Source organism: Gossypium hirsutum, chromosome D11, assembly GCF_007990345.1.
Source record: "Gossypium hirsutum isolate 1008001.06 chromosome D11, Gossypium_hirsutum_v2.1, whole genome shotgun sequence".
In the NCBI taxonomy this organism is placed as follows: Eukaryota; Viridiplantae; Streptophyta; class Magnoliopsida; order Malvales; family Malvaceae; genus Gossypium; species Gossypium hirsutum.
Genome location: NC_053447.1, coordinates 48,502,451 through 48,516,496, shown reverse-complemented (window position 1 = coordinate 48,516,496; position 14,046 = coordinate 48,502,451). Strand labels below are relative to the sequence as shown.

Genomic DNA, 14,046 nt, shown 5'->3' with positions numbered 1-14,046 from the left:
GGCATGGTCTAATTGTATCTAGGTGGTGCAGTCACAACATTCTGCCGAATAGCATTTCTAGAATTTCTCATCTATTGATTACTCCAACTGAAATTGGGATGTTGCTTCCACCCGAGATTATATGTGTTGGAATATGGATTGTTGTTGTTGTGATTAAAATTTCCCATATAATAAACTGAAGCTGGGTTCGATGGGCATTTATCAAAAACATGATATTCTCTGAAATTAACACTTGCTAACTCAGCTCATTTCATTTCATGCACTGTAGCTAGTCTTTTCAGTGTTTTAATTATATTAGTTAAAGATGATACCTGAGTTTTTAAGGAAGTAATTGCATCAAGTTCCATTGCTCCAAACATTCTTCTGCCAGCCCTTACTCTTGTAGTGGGGTATTGATAATCGTTATTTGCTATCCTCTCCAAAACTTTATATGCCCCATTATATGATTTATTGAGCAAATTCCCATTGGTAGATACGTCAGCCACCATCCTTGTATGCATATTCAATCCATTTTTAAACATTTCCATTTGCGTCTAATGTTGAAAATCTTGCATTGGGCATTTTCTAATTAACTCATTGAATCACTCTCATGCTTCATATATGTTTCATCCTCAGATTGCCGGAAGGACGTAATATCATTCCTCAATTTGGCATTCATGTTTGGAAGATTATATCTTAGCAGAAACCTTTGGCAAAGTCCATTCCAAGATGCCACTGTACGTGACGGTAATGTATTTAACCATGCTCTGGCACGATCTCACAATGAATAAGGGAATAACTTCAGTCTCAGGGCATCTTCAAGTACACCCTGCTGCCTGAATAAATCACAGACTTCCAAAAAGAGTCTTAAGTGGAACCGTAGATCTTCAGTAGGAAATCCACTAAACTGCCCTACAGTTTGTAACATTTGAAACATCACCGGCTGAAACTCAAAATGTTGAGTTTGAATATGCGGCCTGACAATTCCTGGATTCAGATCATCCACGATCGGGACTACATGTTCTATGATCAGTCTGTCTCTATCATCTATTATTCGAGGAATATCAACATCTCTTCCATTCTGATGTAATGGCTTTTCTCTAACCTGATCATTTCTAATTCTTTCCATTTCTCCCAATTCTTTTCTCCTTCTTCTCAAGGTTCTCTCAATTGCTGGATCAAAATAATACTCTTCGAGTGTAGAAAAATCTCTACTCTTGCACCAAAAAAATCCTGAAAAACAGAAACAAAAACATCTAATTAAGTTAAACTAACAAAATTAAAGAGGTAATAACACACCAAATTTTCACCAATATTGTTGATCCCTGGCAACGATGCCAAAAAATTGTCGTGTGTGAATGTGTAATGCAAATGTGCAAGTATACACATCGAATCAAGTATAAAGTGATGAGTGAGTATCGTCTCCACAGGGATCAAAATTGAAAAAAAAATTGGTTATGCTATTACTCTGAATTTGATTAATTAAACTGTGCAAAAGAAACATATGACTAATTGATGAAGAGAATTAATGGATAGATTAATAAAATCAATTATGAATGAAAAAATACTAGGGAAATTGAAATATTGTGGCAATTCTCAAAGAATAAGTGGGGAGGATTTGTACTATTGAATGATAAAGGTTGGAATTACTCAGGTTTTATTTTTATATCATAATAATGCTATGGTAAAAACTTGACCATTCTACTGCTCAGGGATTCACTACTGCAGCCTGTTCTCTCAAGAGCCAGACTTTAAGCTATCATTCTGAGTTTTTGTATGTCTACAGAACTCAAGAATAATATCTAGATTGTTCTTCCTTTCCCTATACAGATAGCAACTTCTACGTCTAAAGTGTTGTGAATATTCTTTCGAATACTCGTTTGTATCAACCAATAATAATGAAATTTATTTAATCTTTTCAGAATTAAATTAGATCTAACAACATACGATACAATCATCTATGTCTAGAGCTTGTATGCATGCATTTAAAATAATCACAAATCGAATGAAATAGTAGTCTACTCAAAATCAGACCATGGGCATTAAAGATAGTACAAATTCACCCAAAAATTCCAACTTTATGAGATTTAGCTCATGGATTGGAAATTCAAATCCAAAATAAAACCATTCAACATCATCATTCAATATTATAAATCACAAAGTTCAAATCAGAAATTAAATGTAGAATTGTAAGAAGCTCTCGCTACTCCAGCTTGCACTTTAATATTTAAATTTGATGCAAAACCCAGGGAAAATTTCTCTTCCCCTTCCTTTCATCTATCTTTTTTTCTTTGTAAGCTGCTACCATCTCTTATCTTTTTCTAAAATTTTCCACAAGAATTTGATGCAGAGAAAAACTACTCTTCAATTCCTCTCACCTTAAAATATTCGTCCATTTGCGTCTTTTCTCTTTCCTCCTTTATAGGGTATGTCCCTCCCTCTCAGTACAAACATTTTCCTTCTTTTTTTAGGGTGGTTTATCTGGTACATGTACAGCTGGCTGAGAGTGACGTGGACTAAGTGTTGCATCATCTTCCTAGAATTGCCATGGCATTCTTGTTGGCAATCTAACCAACATTTCGCCATGGAAATATTTCACTTCATTCTTTTTATTTCTCTTATCTCTCTTCTCTTCTTTATCCTGCACCTGCTGCCATCAATAACCAACACCTTTCTTCCCTAATAACAAATAATGACATTTATAGCGCCATCCAAGCTTTGTTATGCTATCTTCAAGATTTAATTACAAACATACTTACTTAATTACAAACAATTAATTCAATCTAGAGGCCTGAAATATAACTATTTTCAAGCGTTGTCAGTCATCTTTAGCTATGTTCGATAATTCAATTATAAAACAATATCAGTTCACACTCAAATCACATGAAAACACAATAGCAACATATTTTGCATTTTATTCATTTTAGTCTCTATATCTGTAATACTCATATTTTTCAATATCTAACATCAAATCAAAATTGGATTTCATATTCTTTCATTAGGGACCTTATACTTTCTATCTATAGCATGATTTCAACATATTTTCCAATTTGTTGAATTTAGTCCTAATGTCACAAAATTCTGTAAAAAAGCTTAACTTAATTTCTAACTTAGCCTCTATCATAATCCAAGCTTACTATCAAGAAATCTCTTCAAATTCAAGCTTAGTATCATCAATTTCACTCTAATGGAAACTTGTTAAATATCTAAAAGTTGAAGAAAATGATATATGGGTTAGTTTAATCAAGTTCATGTTGGAAAATACTCGATTCAAAAACAGTTTTGTTGAACAGTGGAAATTAAAAAGTTTGAAAACCAAGCTGGTTTGTGATATTTATAGCAATAAACCCTTTACTGAAATCGCACTTTTGTTTTTGGCTAGATGGATCCTTGTCATTCCTAACTTTCAACCGAACGACCTTCTCCGCTATTCTCGTGCCAAGGACTACTTCAAGTGTGGGCTCGAACAGTTCGAATCAAACACAAACCATAAATAGTTTTCTTTAATTTCAGTGTGAAAGAAAAATCCCCTCTCAATTGAATTTGATAAAATAGTTTTTTTTGGAAAATAGAATTTATAGTTAAAGAAAAAAACTTACTATTTTTGGGAAGAATAATAATATCTCAAAAGTTTGTTTTTAGTCCTATCGATGCCATTTATTTATAAGGATAAGAAGTGAAATCCTTGTCGAATTGTAGAAGTCTATTTGAAAAAGAAAAACGAATTCCTAATCTAACTAGAAGCATAGGGAGCGACAACCCTAGTTAATTATACTAGGGTTTGTTGCCCCTCTCATTAAACATGAGGGCTTTTTGGGCCTCTCCCATATCAAGTTCAATTACAAGTACTCCCTGGACTTTTAACCTAGTACTTTATAATTCTATCCAACCTAATTTTTTTTATATTTCCCAAAATAAACATCTTTAAATTAATTTAAATTAATTAATTTCCCAATTAAATAATGATGTGATTTCTAGAACCTGTATAGAACCTCAATAATATGCTAATGAGATTCGTACTCGAAGTTAGAAGTCATGTTTGTGTCAGCCCGCCTTGAACAGGAACAAAGGATAAAAATACCTTGACCCGAAGTGATTGATAAGTTTAAACAACCAAATTTATAAATAAACTTGACCCGATTAAACTTAAAACAAATACCCAATCCTTGGTGTAAGAAAGTTGGTGTCACCACACTCTGGAAAAGGATAAGACGGGGGGTGATAAGACAATTGAACGCCACAGAACCTAAGTTTTGATAAGTTTGAAAAGTTCAATGAAGAACTAAGAGAGAAACTCTCAAATAAGTTTTATAAAATTGTCAATTAGTCTTTACAAAATGGCATGTCTGAACTATATAGGACCTAGGCATAGAAATGGACAAAATTTGACACTAAATAAATACATGTATGAGTGTCATATATTAAATAGTGACGTAGATGAATCTTTTAGGTGCAATACATGACCGAAAGGTCACATTCATCTTCTTTAGCCGTTCATGAACCATGGAATGCATGAAGAGTCAATTCGTCCCCTTTGGATGTGCATGTATGCGTGAGGTCATTTGCCTTGTGTAGGTGTATGTATTCCCTAGTAAATGAATGAATGGACGGAAACTCTAAGCTCCCCTTATTTTCCATGAATATGCATCTCAGCCTTCCTTGTATTTAAAGGTTCAATGGATGCAATGGATACTATTTACACCTCCCTTGGCCAATGCGTGAACCTAGCCGAACAGTCACTTTCTCCCTAAGTCATTGAATTATCCTTAAATCTTCCCAAAGCATGCACCTTTATTTACTATGTAACACCCCAAACCGAGCCTAGATGATATAGCTGAATTTGGGAGTGTTACTAAGAAGGGTTTTGAAATCAATCTTATTATTATTTTCGTTAAGGAAAACATTGTAAATTTACTCTTTCAAAAACTTATTTTTCAACGGAAGTTTGATATTGTTAAAATTGAAAATTGAGTTTATGTTTTCAAAATAACATTTGCTTGCGTAAAACCATGGTTTTGTCAAACCTTGCAGTACAAAAGTCAAAACAACATCCAAAACAAAAATTAAAACAAACAGTCCAAAGAGTCCCAAAATTACAAAACTCTAAAAAATAATCCAAATTTTAAATAAAAACCGTTAATCAAAATAGTTCGCGAACTAGTGGTCACCGCTGAGACTCCGTCGCACCGACCCGCTTATGTCTGAGGATTACCTGAGCAGAACAGACAACAGATGTGAGTTTTCATAAACTCAATGTGTAACTCAACGGAAACATACATACATCAAATTCAAAATTTCAGTATATCAGAACAGAAGCAGACATAAGTTCTTATCAGAATCAGATTATCAGATACATACAGATATGCAAAATCCTCTACACACCATCTCCGACCATTCCAACACACCACGTGGGGTATAAAACACCCATACAACCCTACACACCACATAGTGTTTGTACGACACTTATCAGAATAATTTGCAGTTGTGCTGTCAGAATAATAGCGAATTATCGCCTCACTGAACACTTCTTCCAACAAACAGAACCTACCTTATATTTAGATATAGAATACAGATATACAAAATTAACATATTTAACATGACCCGCATGCTCATATACAGATAGCATACATGCTTATACAACACAATCAGACATACATATTAGTTTTCCTAAACTCACAATCATGCATTAAGGTTTGTTTTACCCTTACTGACCCTACGGAAGGCCCATAGCCAATCAGAATGAAACGTGTGACCCACATGCCCGCGTGGGCCCACATGCCCAAATTGACCTTGCCCATGTGGCTTACACACCCAAATCGACTAAGCCAGTGTGACTCACAAGACCACACACACAATCGGGCACACGCCCATGTGGCATTGATAGGCCACTTTTTCGGCTTTTTTCGAACTTCGATTTTTCGTGTTTTTGTTACACACCTGGTTCGTTTTTGATGCAATTGCAATTCTGAGACCACCAGAACCTATAATCAACATTCCAATGCCCAACTTTAGTAAGCATTCACGAAACTCAAACACCAATTATCCAAAACGAAACCTTACGACAACTTCAACACATTTGTCCACTTATCGACAATGAACCGAAAGCACCCCGCACTCAATTCGCTGGAGAAGAATCATTGCACCTTGACTATACCTTAGATAAGAACTGGCAAGAATTAACGAGAATCCCATTAACAACAACTAAAAGAAACCGTAAAACCATACTTTCCCAAACTTAACGAACCGTACGGAAAATCGAAAATTCGAAACACTGTAATTGAAAAGGAAAAATTATGACAGAACTTTAGAGGAGCAGAAAAAGAGATTTTTGACAAAGAGGAAACAAAGAAATCACCGGGAAGCGGAGAAAAACAAAACTAACGTCAGGAAGAGTTTTGGGAAGAGAGAAAAAATAAAAATAAAAAATTAAATAATCAAAATTGATTCATATCCTAACTCCCCACTAACAAACACATCCCCACTAACCCACACCTTGATCCTTATTTAACAACCTCAGAGTTTAACTTCCACTGAACCTCTACCGCACAACCGAAGCAAAAATTAATATCCACGCTTACATAGAGATACGAACATGAGACCTCAGGGCAAGCCAACACTTTGCCACTTGAACTAGCAAGCTCATTCTAATATGAGTTCACAGAAAGTATAACATAAGCCCACCCAAAGGAATAAGGCTAGGATAAAAAATAGCTTATTTTCCCAAGAGTGAAACTTGAAGCCAAGACCTCAAATACACACCCAAAACACTTAGCGACTGAAATAGATACATATTTATGACAAAATTCACAAATAAAATTAAATTAGTTGGGGCCTTACAACTCTACCCCCTTAAAAGAAATTTTGACCTCGAAATTTACCTGATTCGGACAGATAAGGATACTATTAACGCATTAAGTCCTCAGGTTCCCACGTGGCTTCCTCAATGCTATGATTCTGCCACAGAACCTTAACTAACAGAACAGACTATCTCATCAGGATCTTTACATCTCGATCCAAAATTTGAACCAACTCCTCAAATGTCAAATCTGATTTAATCTCGATCTCCTCAACAGAAACAACGTGATATGGGTCAGTCCCATATCTTCTCATGGAGACGAGAAATACATCATGGATACGGTCTAACTTCGAAGGTAGCTCTAAATGATAAGTGACCGGTCCCATACGCCTCAAAATCTGATACGGCCCAATGAACTTAGGGCTCAACTTGCCCTTATGTTCGAACCTCAAAAATTTCTTCCATGGAGATACCTTAAGGAACACGTAATCCCTTACAAAGTACTCGATATCCCTCTTTTCAGATCTGCATAGGACTTCTGCCTATCAGAAGTTGCCTTAAGACGATCCTAAACTAATCTGAGTTTATCTTCAGTCTTGGAAACCAGCTTAGGACCCAAAACCCATTTGGGTGCTAGACTAAAAGCTGTTATTATATGTGAACTCAGCTAAAGGAAAAAATCGTCCCAGCTCCCTCGGAAATCAATCACAAAACTCTAAAGCATATTCTCCAGTATCTGAATCACCCTCTCAGATTGGCCATCGGTCTGAGGATGGAACGCAGTACTAAAGTCTAATCTCAAATCCAAATTTTTATGAAGTTTCTTTCAGAACCGAGAAGTAAAGCGAGGATCCCTGTAAAAAATTATCGAAATCGAAACCTCGTGAAGTCTTATAATCTCAGAAATGTAGAGCTTCGCCAACTTTTACAGTGAATAATCTGTTCAAATTGGAATGAAATGGGCAGACTTGGTCAACCGATCCACGATGACCTAGACAGAGTCCTTAATATGTGTTAAAGACAACCCACTAACGAAGTTCATAATCACACGTTCCCATTTCCATAAAGGAATCTTAACGGGTTGGAGCAAACCCGAAGGCAGCTGGTGCTCAGCCTTAACTTGCTGGCACGTCAAACAACGGGAAACAAAATCTATTACCTCTCGTTTCAAACCTGACCACTAGTACAGTTCATGGAGGTCTCGATACATCTTATTTCCACCGGAATGTATAACATAAGGGCTACGATGCGCTTCCCTCATAATCAAATGTCTCAAATCGAAATTGTTCAGTACATAAACCCGTCCTCGAAAACACAGAACCCCATCATTATTCAGCCCAAAATTAGACATGCTACCATTCTCAAACTGACAGAAACACAGAACTAGAGAATCATCCCCTAACTATTTATACTGAATCTGATCAATCCACGTCAGCTTTACTTGCAACTCAACCAACAGACTCCCATCCTCAAACAAATTTAGGCGTGCAAACATCACCCTCAAATCAAATACTGCTCTACAACTGAGAACATTGGCCACTACATTGGCCTTACCGGGATGATACTCTATCGTGTAGTCATAATCCTTGAGCAGCTTAATCCATCTACGCTGCCTAAGATTCAACTCCTTCTGAGTAAAGAGGTACTTGAGGCTCTTGTGATCAGTGTAGATGATACACCTCTCACCATACAGATAGCGCCCCCAGATCTTTAAAGCAAACACCACAGTAGCTAACTTCAGATCATGCATCGGATAATTTCCCTCGTGTGACTTAAGCTATCGGGACGCATAAGCCACAACCTTACTATCTTGCATCAATACACATACCAAACCTGTAACACCCCGAACCCGAAACCTACACCGGAGTCGAACACGAGGTGTTAACTGACTTTAACCCCTTACAAAATTTATTTTCCAGACACTGCCCAATCTGTGTACTAGTCGTTTTAAAAATCATATCTTGAGTTTCGTAACTCGAAAATCAGTTTCGTAATTTTTCCCCGAAACTAGACTCATGTGCCCATCTATGTATTTTTTTCTAGAATTTTTGGTCGGGCCAATTAGTACAGTTTATTAGTCAAAGTCTCCCAAGTTACAGGGATCGACTACACTGACCTTTGCCCATTACGACTTGGACATCTCCCTACACGGGGCTTCAATACTGATGCCGTTATTTCTATGAAAACTAGACTCAGAGAGGAATCTGTACATATATGGTACGACCCCTAATTATCTCTGGTTAATTTGTAATGAATTTCCAAAGTCGGAGCAGGGAATCCAGAAACCGTTCTGGCCCTGTCCCACTATAATCTGATTATCTCATAATATACTGCCCATATGATCTTTTCGTTACTTCCTCATGAAAGCAGACTCATCGAGCTTCGATTACATAATTTATTCATCAATTAATTCCACTCCTACTATTTTTAGTGATTTTTCAATCTCATGACACTGCTGCTGCCAGCATCTGTTACAAAAGTAACTAGGTCCATCTCATGCCTACCCTTGATCCAACTCAATCGAACATTCGTGCCATTTTCGCATGGCTTAAAGTTTACATGTCAAAATTCAAACACAACGTAATAGCTTATACATGCCAAATGTTCTTCTAAGCCAACTAAGAAGAAAGTACCAAAACTTGCTATCCGGTGTGATGACTTCGACGACGGCCTGACCCGCAAAAATAGATGAGTCCAAGCAACCTATAATGGGTGACAAGGAAACACCGAGTGAGTTTATAACTCAGTAAGTCATTAGCAATGCACTACCGTCCATCAATAACATTATCACAAGAGAAAACAAAATGGAACGAGGCTAATTACTCCATCCATTCCGAACCATACCATAGTTCCTCCAACCTATCGATTCAATTTCATATCAATTCATGCATTCACATTCCATATACTCATCAATAGGACATTGAAGCATTTTCATAAATCAATTTATTTTCGTTACAATCAACGACTAAACGGCCTTTCACCCATCCTACGATAAATTTTATGTACGTGACTTCAAGTATAGTTGTCACATAGGTTCAAACTTACCGAGCTCAACACCAAGTATAAGCATAGCACCTATTAGCCATGTACTCAAGACACTTACCCGATCCGCTGTCCGCGATCGACTCAACAGTGTCGCACACATAGTGTCCATAATGATTCACGAATGTATATTGAGTCCGCACCCTCAGTGCTATATAATCAACTCGCACACTTAGTGCTACGTAATCAATCGCACACTTAGTGCTACATAGTCAAACTCGCACACTTAGTGCCGCATGGTCAATTCGCACACTTAGTGCATCATATTCATTTCGCACACTTAGTGCAACATAGTCGAATCGCACACTTAGTGCTGTACAATTTAATCCCGCGCACTTAGCGCCAATCTCATGGTCATAAATGGTTATCCCGCACGTTTAGTGCCGAGATCAACAACTCAGTACATCTTACTCTTTTCTTCATTCAACAATTTCATCATCACATACGTACATGCATATATATATATATGTATATTTATTCATTCCATTCAGCATAATACATACAATTATGACATTTGAAATAATACAACTACATGCTTAATGACTTACCTCGTGTTGGGTAAGACGGTTCCAACTCGGCTACTCGATAGCCTTTTCTTTGCCTTTGCTCGATTCACCTCCTTAACTCCTTGAGCTAAATCAATAATTTAACTAGTTTAACCACCTTGCTAAATATTTACAATCCAATTTCACATGTACATGTATGTTAGTATATCGGCTAATAACCTCATGCAACTACCAAAGCCGAATCAACTAAATATACTTATGAATATATATATATCATCATCGAATCACCTAAGCTTAGACATCAATTTTTAATTCCAAGCAAGTTGCCGAATGCAACCTTACTAAATTTTCATGGATTCAAGTCATGGATTCAATATACCATTACCATGAAATCAACAACCAAAAATTCATAGACAATTTAGGAAAATCACATTACAATCTCAAATTCAAGCAAAGACCATGGCCGAAATGCACATATAACCACATAACAAAAATATTGAACTTTGATTGCCTAACTAGCTTAACATCCATCAAATTTAAAATCAAGAAACTCACCTCATCTATAATCAACCCTCAATACCCTAAAGCATCAAAAACGACATCAAAGAAATACAACCATCCATGGCCGAATGTCATCTTCTTAACTTTACAAAAAAAAACATTTGCCATGAGCTAGCTTCTATACTTGATGGTCACTCCAAATATACAAAGATTTTCAATTATAGAGCATTAACATACCTTAATCCACTTAAAGGTGACCAAATGCCTTAACTTCAATTTCTTCTTTTCTTTCTTTAGGTACGGCTAGAACCCAAAAACAATGAAGTCTCCCTCCTTCCCTAGCTCACGGCACTTCAAGAAAAGAAAGAAGGTGAAGACTTCCTCTTGCTTTCTTATTTTATTCCCCCTTTCTTTTCCTTTTTTTTTGATCTATTTTAATCATTTACTAATAAAAGCATCATTAAAAATTCAACTTAATGGAAGAACCATCCTTGCTTGGCCGGCCACTACTTGAGGTTTGGGTGATTTGACATGCAAACCCAAGTTTCCTCACTTTGTTATCATTTGATCCTTACATATTCCCCTATCATATTTTCTTAGGTTCTCAACTAAGTCAATCACATGAAATTCACCTTCATAAGTCTAATTTAAAACATCAAATTTTCACACATGCACTATGGTTTAAATTCATGAACAATTACATAGAAATCACATTAACATACCTTTGATTTATGACTAACCATGGCCGAATGCCTTGGCTTCTTCTTCTCCCTTTTTTTTTTCTTTCACTAGTTACGGCAATGGGGAAAAGAAAGATGGACATACCTTGTTTCTATCACTCTTTCCTTCTTTTAATTATTCTTTCTTCCATAATATAAAGCCATTAACTATTATCATGCTATAATAAAATGCATATAATATCTATCAACTATCATTATGGCCGGCCACTAATTAAAAGTGGTCCATTTGACATGCAAGTCCCTCATGTCAATAACTCTTGTATTATTTGGCCACTTTAAATTTCACCTATCACATTTTCAAGTCTTATCACATGGGTCCTTTCTTATAAATTAACACCGCCTTGATAAAAATCAAGGCACGAAATATTCAACATACAAATTCCACATACAATAAGCACAGAATAACATCTAATTATTTTGTGACTCGGTTCGTGGTCCCGAACCACTTTCCGACTAGGTCACTTAGGGGTGTCACAACTCTCCCCCCCTTTAGGGATTTTCGTCCTCGAAAAGCTTATCGGTAAATAGGTTTGGGTATCGTTCTTTCATCGAACTCTCGGTTTCCCAGTAGCTTCCTCAGTCCCGTGTTTGAGCCATAACACCTTTACTAACGGAACCTTTTTGTTCCGCAACTCCTTCACTTCACGAGCTAGGATACACATCGGCTCTTCTTCATAACTCATATCGGCTCGAATTTCAACCTCTGACAGACTAATTATGTGCGAAGGATCAGATCTATAGCGTCGAAGCATCGAAACATGAAAGACATCGTGTATCCTTTCAAGTTCAGGGGGCAAAATCAATCTATATGCAACGGACCAACTCGTTCGGAGATTTCGTACGGCCAATGAATCTCGGGCTCAACTTGCCCTTACGGCCAAACCTGAGTACCTTTTTCCAAGGCGAAACTTTAAGGAACACTTTATCTCCCACCTGATATTCAATGTCCTTTCGTTCAAGTCCGCATACGATTTCTAACGATCTGTGGCTGCCTTCAGACTTTCACGGATTACATTTACTTTCTGTTCGGCATCTTTAATCAAATCAACTCCGAAAATTTTACTTTCACCAAGCTCGGTCCAAACAATGGCGTACGGCATTACGACCGTACAAAGCCTCATAAGGTGCCATCTTAATACTTGATTGAAAACTATTGTTGTAAGCGAATTCAATCAAAGGTAGATACCGTTCCCATGAACTACTGAACTCGAGGATGCAACACCTCAACATATCCTCAAGTATCTGAATTATCCGCTCGGATTGACCATCAGTTTGGGGGTGAAAAGCGGTGCTAAAATGCAGCTTGGTACCCAAAGCTTCTTGCAATTTCTTCCAAAATCGTGAGGTGAATCTCGGATCTCTATCCGACACGATAGAAATAGGTACTCCATGTAATCTCACAATCTGAGAGACATACAATTCGGCTAGTTTATCCAATGAAAGATCCGTACGCACGGGGATAAAGTGAGCCGACTTAGTCAGCCTATCAACAACAACCCAAATCGCATCCTTCTTACTTGCGGACAATGGCAGTCCAGACACAAAGTCCATTGTGACTCGGTCCCATTTCACTCGGGTATCATGATCGGCTGAAGTAACCCTGAAGGCACTTGATGTTCGCTTTCACTTGTTGACATATTAAACATCTCGAAACAAAGTCGGAGATGTCTCGTTCATACCATGCCACTAAAACCAACGTTTCAAGTCGTTGTACATTTTCGTGCTCCCCGGGTGAATTGACATTCGGCTACAATGGGCTTCGTTCAGAATCATCGGAATGAGTTCTGAATTCCTTGGAACACACAAACGACTTCTAAACCTCAAACAACCATCATCATCAATCTGAAACTCCGTCCTTGTTCGGACACACTCAGCTCGTTTGCACCAATTCATCATCGACTTTCTGAGCTTCACGAATTTGATGATTCAATAATGGTTTGGCTTTAATTCAGCTACTAACACATTGTCAGGTAGAACAGACAAGTGTACATTCATCGCTCGCAAAGCAAACAGTGATTTCCGGCTTAAGGCGTCCGCAACCACATTAGCCTTTCCCGGGTGTAATCAATGACAAGCTCGTAATCTTTCAACAACTCAAGCCAACGTCTTTGTCGCAGATTCAAGTCTCGTTGAGTCATCAAATATTTGAGACTTTTGTGATCCGAAAACACATGGCACTTCTCACCAAAACAAATAATGTCGCCATATTTTCAATGCAAACACAATGGCGGCTAGTTCGAGATCATGGGTCGGATAATTTCTCTCGTGTGCTTCAATTGTCTTGACGCATAGGCCACAACTCGACCTTCTTGCATCAATACGCAACCCAACCCAAGTAGGGATGCGTCACTATAAATGACAAACTCTTTACCCGATTCGGGTTGCACCAAAATTGGAGCTTCAGTCAGATGAGTTTTCAGTTGATCGAAGCTTTTCTGACATTTCTCCGTCCATTCGAACTTAACATCCTTCTGAAGTAGCT

At 37.3% G+C, this 14,046-nt stretch overlaps 1 non-coding gene across 1 annotated transcript; it reads left to right on the top strand.

Moving 5' to 3' along the window:
* Window positions 1-543: 543 nt before the first annotated feature.
* On the top strand, window positions 544-649 carry LOC121223904 (small nucleolar RNA R71). The gene has a single exon (XR_005921371.1). It is a non-coding gene; the product is annotated as a small nucleolar RNA R71 (small nucleolar RNA).
* The last annotated feature ends 13,397 nt before the right edge of the window (window positions 650-14,046 follow it).